Source organism: Ixodes scapularis, unplaced genomic scaffold, assembly GCF_016920785.2.
Source record: "Ixodes scapularis isolate PalLabHiFi unplaced genomic scaffold, ASM1692078v2 PGA_scaffold44__24_contigs__length_19508400, whole genome shotgun sequence".
Taxonomy (NCBI): Eukaryota; Metazoa; Arthropoda; class Arachnida; order Ixodida; family Ixodidae; genus Ixodes; species Ixodes scapularis.
Window position 1 is genome coordinate 13,313,563 of NW_024609873.1, and position 8,752 is coordinate 13,322,314.

Genomic DNA, 8,752 nt, shown 5'->3' on the forward strand with positions numbered 1-8,752 from the left:
CTCTTAGACGATCGTTGACACACCTTCCTGTCTGACCAACATACACTTTCCCACAAGTAAACGGTGTTTCGTAAACGACCGCACATTGGCATTCGATGTATCTTTGTTGATGTTGAACTCCGCACCCATCCTGCTGCTGCTGCTTGTTGTTAATTTTCGGACACAACTTCTTTAGTTTGTCCGGTGCAGACAACACGACTTTGACGTTAAACCTCGATGCAATCTTCTTAAGGTTGTGGGAAACGCGGTGAATGTATGGAAGCACAGCCGGTCGGATATTTGTGTCCCTTTGTATCGTCTGTCGTCCCCGTGTGGTGATAATAGACTCGGCGACGTCATACAAGATGGAACTTGGATAGCCAGAATCTTGAAGATGCTGCACTTGATCATGAAAGCTTTCCCCCGCTGAATGTACACAGGATTTCTTTAGCGCCGCATTTAGGGAGGTTTTTACAATTCCTCTCTTAATAATTTTCGAATGTGCCGAATCGTATTGCAGGAGGCCTTTCTTGGACCTTGGGGAGTACTTCCAACAAGTATGATGTTCAAAGAAAGACAGTCGTAGATCCAAGAATTGAAGGACGGTGTTAACCGGTAACTCATGTGTGAACTTGAGCCCTTGTCCTTTTTCAAAGTAGGTGGATTGTATGATGTCAAATATTTGTAATTCGTTGTCTGCCGGACGTTGTGTGAGGAGAACCAGGTAGTCGTCCACGTACCCAAAAATACGGGAAACTTGGCCGATGGGAAGGGCATTAGCAATTGCCCGATCACACTGCGATACAAAAATATTGCAGAGGACCGAAGCCACGCACGACCCTATACAAATTCCTTTCTTTTGCAAGTAAGTCTTGCCCTCAAACGCAACGACCGTGGTAGAAAAATAGAATTGTAAAAGGTCTAGAAAAGATTCTTCCGAAATTCCACATTCGTTTTGAAAGGACGCGGTTCCCTTTGCCTCAATCGACTCTTTGACGGCTGCAAATAATTTTGAATGTGGGATCAAATAAAACAGGTCTTCCACATCGAGCGAAAATCCGTACCTGACTGTCAATGTATCCTGCTGAAGGTACTGTATAACCTCCTCGGAGTTTGATATCAGAAATGGATCATTCAGTACGAGGTTAGACAGGTGACGGAGTAAGAAGCGTGACATGAACCCTTGCCATGAACCATTTTCAGTGACAACAACCCGAAAAGGACAACCGTCCTTGTGGGTTTTGGCTGTGAAAAACATGTCTAAATGATCTTTTTTTGTAGTCGATATCAGCTTCTTCATTTGCATCAACTCAAGCCTGGTGCACAGTTGGAGCGCCATGGCCTTCACCTTTTTGGTTTTGACTTCTAGATGGTTAAAGTTCTTGTCTATGGCTACTCCTGCCTTTTCCAGGTAGTTTGTCCTCGATATAACCACAAAGCCCCCTTCCTTATCAGACACCAGCAGGTTTAAGTGGTTTGCGATGAAGTATTCAACTAAACGAGACATGTTCATCTTCTTTCGACTGCTATCTGGCATAGATCGTAAGAGCACGTCGACACTGTCCTCAATACATCGGGTTCTTTCACTTTCGTGTGCTTTATTAGCTATGTCATGGATGTTAGACAACAGCTGAACTCTCTGGCGTTTTGCAATTCTACCTTTCTGCCACGGTCGTTGCGTTTGAGGGCAAGACTTACTTGCAAAAGAAAGGAATTTGTACAGGGTCGTGCGTGGCTCCGGTCCTCTGCAATATTTTTGTATCGCAGTGTGATCGGGCAATTGCTAATGCCCTTCCCATCGGCCAAGTTTCCCGTATTTTTGGGTACGTGGACGACTACCTGGTTCTTTTTGCACAACGTCCGGCAGACAACGAATTACAAATATTTGACACCATACAATTCACCTTCTTTGAAAAAGGACAAGGGCTCAAGTTCACACATGAGTTACCGGTTAACACCGTCCTTCAATTCTTGGATCTACGACTGTCTTTCTTTGAACATCATACTTGTTGGAAGTACTCCCCAAGGTCCAAGAAAGGCCTCCTGCAATACGATTCGGCACATTCGAACATTATTAAGAGAGGAATTGTAAAAAAACTCCCTAAATGCGGCGCTAAAGAAATCCTGTGTACATTCAGCGGGGGAAAGCTTTCATGATCAAGTGCAGCGTCTTCAAGATTCTGGCTATCCAAGTTCCATCTCGTATGACGTCGCCGAGTCTATTATCACCACACGGGGACGACAGACGATACAAAGGGACACAAATATCCGACCGGCTGTGCTTCCATACATTCACCGTATTTCCCACAACCTTAAGAAGATTGCATCGAAGTTTGACGTCAAAGTCGTGTTGTCTGCACCAAACAAACTAAAGAGTTGTGTCCGAAAATTAACAACAAGCAGCAGCAGCAGGATGGGTGCGGAGTTCAACATCAACAAAGATACGTCGATGCCAATGTGCGGTCATTTACGAAACACCGTTTACTTGTGGGAAAGTGTATGTGGGTCAGACAGGAAAGTGTGTCAACGATCGTCTAAGAGAACATGTTGTGTCATTAAAGTCGTCGCCAGCAGGCCGCTTTGCGATACATGTCAGGGACTGCCAGTGCTCCGCCTTGTTCAGGAAAACAAAAATCCTGAAACGTTTAGGGGAACGACGAACTCGCGAGCTCTACGAGGCACAGGTTATTCTGTCCTCTGGGGATGCCTGCGTAAGAGTGAATATTTTAAACGTAAACTTCCTCTTTCTTTTTTCTACCAGAATTTCTATTCACGTCGTCCAGGACTCAATCGTTTTCAACAAGTCATTTAAGCGACCAGCCTAAAGCTTGGTATTCTTAGCGATTCATTTTCAGGCAACTCAAGCTATAGCATATGTTTTTGCGGGTTTTCATTAAGCAAGTTTTAAAAGCAATCTTCGGTTCTTCTTCCTCTTTCTCCTTTTCATTAAACGTCAGTTGTTAGTTCAACGCTCTATCCTGTCTCCCTTGTCTCTCGTTCCTGTCATATTTGCGCTGCTAATTCAACAATAAGATCAACCAACTAGCCCACCAGATGATCGTGATGCTATATAGGTACAGCACATAAAAAGGTATAGGAGACTTTGTAGTGCAGAGATGCATTATGTACTCTTTTTTATTGTTGATGAGTGATGATGGAAATTGTAATGATTACTACCTTGTAGTAGGCCTTGTACATGAAGCATTCCCGCACATGCACACAGATGTTAAAGCAAGCTTTAAACCCTCTCTAAATTCTATCGTGGCTTGCTTTCGTTACAACTAAAAAGGAAGTACAATAAGACGGGGACGAGAAACGAAGAAACAAGCGCTCACTACCAATTAGTTTATTCAGAAAAAAAGTCTTCCCTTCCTTTCTTATCCCTGTCTTAATGTACTCCTTTCTTTCATTGCAGCCGCGAAGCATCTTGCCCAGCAAAGAATTTTATAAGGCTTTCTTTGACTGTACTAGACACTCTCAGTAGATAAGCCCCAGTCTTGCCTAGCACCTATTTTATGCAGGGTGCCGCAAAACAGGTTTAGCTAGACTTGGTATCCTCCCCTCTTTCCTCAGTAGGGACCGTGCCCCTTGTGCTTCAAGTGCTCTCAGTGCACTTACTGATTTAGTATTTACGTTCCCTTTGAGCCTTAAATTGATATCCTTTAAAAGAAAAAGCAGACAATAGCAGCAGCAGCCTCCCCCGCCCCTCCACTCTCTATCTCTCTCCATGGGAATATTTTAGGTTCCTCCTGATGGCTAAAATAATTTTGAATGCAATAGTCTGCATTTTTATGGTGTCCATCTGTAACCTGATACATCTTCAGGGTGTCTACCAACCTGAAATTCTCAGGGAAATCGTCAAAAAGTTGGCTTCATCAGGGAAAATGACCTCTGAATGTGGAACGGCGATACGAAACAAAGCTTGATGGTTGCGCATGGGCACGACTATGCTGAATAATGTTTCCGAATTATGATCCTTTAACCCAGAAGTGGTCAGAAAGTTTTTATCAAAATAGTCAAGGGAAATTCTAGAAAAGTCAAGGAATTTGAAATCAGTAATTTGGTAGACACCCTGATGCACTGGTTCCACCTAACGAAACGCTTCAAAATCAAGTGAGAATTGGGGAAAGCGAAATATAGAAAGGGAGCAATGGGCGTCTGCCTCACTTGCCTTCACTCTGCTGCATTGACTTTCCACCTATGACACTGCGGGCACTTAACATGGCCTGGACAATTTGTCTTTGCTCACCTACAACTTCGTCTGACTTCCAGAACTTATTTCTTATCATTGGCTTCTTTTTTCCCAGGACCCAGTAAAGACTTTCGGGAACCCGACGTTACCTTTCACTGGAAAGCACCCATGGACATGTGGCAGAATGTGCGTTGTCTGCGAGGACCTATGAATCGACATCCTGGACTTTTCAGCAAAGAATCTCTCGGGTATTAGCCATGTACTGAGCATAGAAAGGTCAGTATGTGGGGGGGAATTGACGAAGCACACTTTTTGTGCTTGAGCGCACCCTCATAGGTAAAACAAATACAAAGATTTCGGTAAGAGCTGTGAAAGTTGTGACAGCACTCGGAGCACATGCCTAGAACAGGGAAAAAGAATTACCAATATTGCATACTGTTTTAATGTTTTCCATATGTATTTGGTGAATATTCCAGCTATAATGCAAAGGTTTGTGTGTTCCAATGTGTATCTAAACTTCTGTTAGATTTTTGTTTACGCATCTGTTGATATGAGGATTCAAACCATAAAAGAAGAAACTGCAAAAAGAATAACAAAGCTTTGAAAAAACAGCAAGTAGGCAAACAAAGCTTTTAGGAAACTTGTCATTTTTTTATTCTAATTTAATCCTCAACACCAAGCAGGCAAAGCAAGCCTTCACAAAACTTGTCATTGTAATTTATTTTCGTTCTTGTCTAATAGTTATACCAGTTTTGTATATTAGTATTATTTCTTATGATGTTATTTGTTTAGTGTTTGTGGTAAAACCTCTGTGATAAGCCGAAGCAGGCTTTTGAGCCAATATGTATCACAATAGTTTCTAATAAAGTAATTGTTTTAAATACTTGTGGCCTGTTTTGCAGTGCCTGCATGGTAGGACTGATGAAGTTGCATTTGCACAAATGGCAGTGATATGAGCTGAGAGAAAACAGCCATCTTTATTGTTAAATTTGAAGTTTCCTGCAATTTATTGCCACCCACCTGTCCACTCAAAGCAGGCATAAAGCAACAGAACATGCTCGTTCACACCAGCTCTTGCCAATAGTATAGACATGTGACAAAAAAGATATACAACCTATTGCAAATGATAAGTATAACCAAACTAATAGAAAGTTAAACTGCCGATTAAAAAAAAAAACTTTTACTTTTTTTGTTGTGTGCAAATTCCAATGTAACAAAACAATGCTGTCCTGAAAGCTTCTGTTGTGTTTCATGATAACTTTTAGAGCAGCATTCAGTTCAGCATCGTTAAGACCATCATCGTTCATTTTTCCATGTTTCATTACAGGAAATTGTAAGATATCAGTTCTGCATTTCGACGTTTACACTTGCAGACAAATGATGTTACCGCTTCTTTTAGGTGGAATCGAAGTTTCCATTTCAACTTTTATACTTTCACACAGTTGATGTTACTACCCTTGTTTTAGAGAAATTCAAGTTGAACCCCGCAGGCGGCAAGAAGTCTCCTAGCGATCACAATGTCTCCCTTTGTTCAACAAACTGATACTTTACTAGGGCTGCTATACTCCAGACAAAGTGAGAGTCAGCACTGACTATCTTTCGGAGAGTCGCTCATGCACTCCCATGACTCTTTTGGGATAGGAGTAGGGGGACTCTTCATAAAAGGAGGGTCCTCACAACTCTTGTTACAGAGTCACGGGGATTACCAGGAAGGAGTCGTGTGACTCTTTTTTTCTGTTGGATGAGAGTCGTTAAAGAGTCGCAGTTGACTACGTCACCTGGAGTCGCCCATACACTACCATGACTCGAGTGTGATGAGAGTCGCAGGACTCTTCTTTAAATAAGAGTCAAGTGACTCTACAAACTAGAGTCGTGGAAGAGTCAAATCTGTAGCGTGCAAAGGAGTCGTGGCGACTCTCTTTAAAAAAAAGAGTCGAGGGACTCTACAAACTGGAGTCGATTCTGCGGCGCGCCAATACCCCCCAAAGAGAGTCATAGCGACTCTTTTTTTTAAGAGTGTATCACAATGGCGGGTAGTAGAAATGCATCGAAATGATGTGTTATGCGTCACGGAAAGTTAAAAACATGAATGGTTAGTAGTGACTACTGCTGCATTAGAAGGAGGAAGGAAGTGCGGAAAGGAAGGCAAAGAAATTAACCTGGGGCATTTTATGCTGCATTAGGTAAGTTGTAGTAAAGTTTATAAAACACAACATTTTAGAGACAACATGCCTCCTATAATTTATACAATTTTCGTCATGGCAACATACATGCACATCCCAAACCTTTAAAACGCTATTGCATGCCATTATAAATAGGGTGCTATGGCAACAATTTAGGCATCTCTCTTCACTTGTAACATAGCAGACATTGTAACATATCACGGCACAGGCAAGGCCGTGAATTTTAAACATTACTAAACCTTAGGCGCAGGAAGACCGAAAGGAGAAGACACAAAAAAAGAGTGACAACACTGAACGGGATGGTGTGTGTGTTGTCCCTCTTTTTTTATCTCCTCTCTGTCCCCTTGCTTCTCAGGTTTACAGATGCTATGACATGTTCCATCCAATATATCAAGACTTAGTCATTTCTAAATCGAGAAATATAACATGCAAAGCATACTGCAAGATGTACCCACTTCTCTCACTGAACCATTCACACTATCCTGTACTGTCACTCCAATATGAGCTGAAACGCCATAAAGCGTGCGCGGTGGTACTATCAGGTTAGCCTGCGGCAATACTCCGCAAACATTGATGTGCGCTGAGGCTGACGAGTCTCTCCTATTTTCACCTGCACTCGTCACGCCACTCTACACTGCTGGGTCGTCTGCTAGAGAACGTCGGTTGGCAAAACCATTTCACAGTGAGTACACCGTGCAGCTGTATGCTTGCATGGTGCTATGTGCGAGGCCTCGCCCTATGATCATCTGATTTGCATATGTTTTGCGAGAGCAACGAACGATAAAATGCATCGTAATGTACCACACTTTTGCTCTCTCACTATCACACACTGTGTTGACAAACATATTTTATGAACTGCAAATTGTTTTTGAGTGCTACCATGCAAGCGTCTGCAAGATTAGCCAATGTGCCTATGAAATCGTAGTTCCAGGCCTTGCGGTGTGTTTAATTAGATATGACTGACAAAGCCGAGTGTGTTTTTAAGACCATTTCATAACAACAAGGCAGTCTCAAAAAGAGTTGGCTTCTCTATTGGTTTCGATGTAAAAAGAAAGCTTCCCATTAACGCATCTTTATGCGTTGTACTTGCGGTTCAAATGCATTTTGCCCTGAATTTTGATGATTAAATATGTTAGCACCGTGTCTATCTGCAGCATAGCTAATAGAAATTTAATTGTAAGACGTGTGGGCTTCATGTAACAATTAAATTTTCTTCAGGAACGCCACAACTATTCAATAAACTTTACGGCATTATACCGCTTTCAACAGGCCCTCTGCATCACTGTGGTCAGTACAGCATTATTTCTATTATGGAAGCTACCACACAAAAACTTAATTAGTGAATGCTTGTTTAAAAAAAATCCGCTAATCTAAGGGGTCCGGAATTTTAACTTAGGTAGTCGCCTTTGCCACAATAACTATTACAAGGATATAAACACGTAATCCAGCTTCCTAAAATACTGCTAACTACTCCTGTAGTTTCAGGTTCCTTTCCACCATTAGGAATATAGGCCAGGTAACTTACACTTTATAGTTACCGACAATTTATGCCAAGCATAAGGCAGAGTTGCAATACATAGAGGCTTACACAGTGGAAAGTTTTACTTGTGCCATCAACTTAATTCAAACTTTTGTGTAGGCTGCTCTTTACATGATGTACCAGTATCAAACCTTTGCGTATTTAATTAAATATTACGACCGAGATCAAGGCTGCCCTTTAGGTATCCCCATATGGCCTGTATATAGATCGCTAATGTCTACTTGGGGCATCTCACATAGCCTCCGTTGCTGTGGTGCATAAACCCCGTATATTTCTTTTCTATATTCAACTTTTCTAGCATACTGTCTGACAGGGTTTTTGTGCATTTTCACTCAATTGCGCTTGATAATATGTCTCTCTATTGCAAGTAGAGGCAACATCCTATATGTGCACTCTACTGAGGTCTTCCAGCTGTTTGGGAAGACAAGAAAGCATGATTGAATGAATTAATTACTCAGCACACAAACTGGTAAAAGCATTTTTTGAAATTTCTTTTTTCTCCACAGCAGCCTACAACTTGCTATAAGCATTCTGCAATCGAGTAACACGAACCAGATGCGTCGCCATATTCATTTAAGGAACATAGCAGAGCTCAGCTTGAAAGGATATTTGTATAGCAGCCATGACAGGACGGTTCTTAGTGAACGTGGATCGCATAATTCAGGCCTAGAGACGAAAGTCGACCTGTGGATGCACCAGGCATAAGGCGTCCTTAAGATACAGTGGACAGGTGGGACTCCGAGCTTGTTGAAACTATCGCTGAACACTTTCCAGTCGGTGCGAAATCTGAGCAACCTGACGAATGAGACGCTCATCCCAACTCTACTGACATCTTGCTAGCAGACGACGCAAAGGAGA